The sequence below is a fragment of the Arachis ipaensis genome, chromosome B02 (assembly GCF_000816755.2).
Source record: "Arachis ipaensis cultivar K30076 chromosome B02, Araip1.1, whole genome shotgun sequence".
Classification (NCBI taxonomy): domain Eukaryota; kingdom Viridiplantae; phylum Streptophyta; class Magnoliopsida; order Fabales; family Fabaceae; genus Arachis; species Arachis ipaensis.
The window spans coordinates 1,799,868-1,800,663 of NC_029786.2; positions in this window are offsets into that span (position 1 = coordinate 1,799,868).

The following is a 796-nucleotide window of genomic DNA, read 5'->3' on the forward strand; positions in this document are numbered from 1 at the left end:
AATCAAAAATTAATATTTTACATAAATTTTATTTTAAAATTTGTTAAACTAATAAATTATTGTACACACAAAAAAAATTTAAATTTTTTAAACTTACTTAAACACATGATTAAACTGACAATTTTATCCATTCAAGTTGATTTAAAATAAATTAACTTACATTAATATATATAACAAATAGCAAGGCATAATGAATATTGATATTAACAGCTTGTTTGGGTGAGCTTCTAAGAAAAGATTTTTTTTTTAGTTATTTTTTTTTAAAAGATCTTATGAAAAAGTAAAAGTAATTTTATGTTTGGGTATCTCATGTAAAAATATCTTTTTATCTATTAATTATGTTTGGGTATAACGATATAAAAGTATTTTTTTGTTTATTTATTAGATGAAAAACATCTTTTTTTTAAGAGAAAAATATCTTTTAAAAAAAATGTAAATTACAGCTTCTCAAAAAAAAAAATTTATTTTTCTAGTACTTTTACTTTTACTACTAGAAATTTGCCAAACACGCTAAAAAATAAAAAAAGATATTTTTTCATTAAAAAAAACTTATTTTATCAAAATAATGACGTCGAAACAAGTACTAAACCAACATTTAACTTGCATGCCAACTAACTCTTCCAAACACAATTTTGTTGCTATATGTTAATATATGGCCGACGAGTTTTTTTCCTTTTTTTTTATATTCAACTTTTTTGAGTATATGCTTAAACAGTTTTTGAAAAATTTTGTATTAGATATTTTTGTTTTTAAAAAAATTTATTATAATCTTTTAAAAATAAGATATATAGGTCTT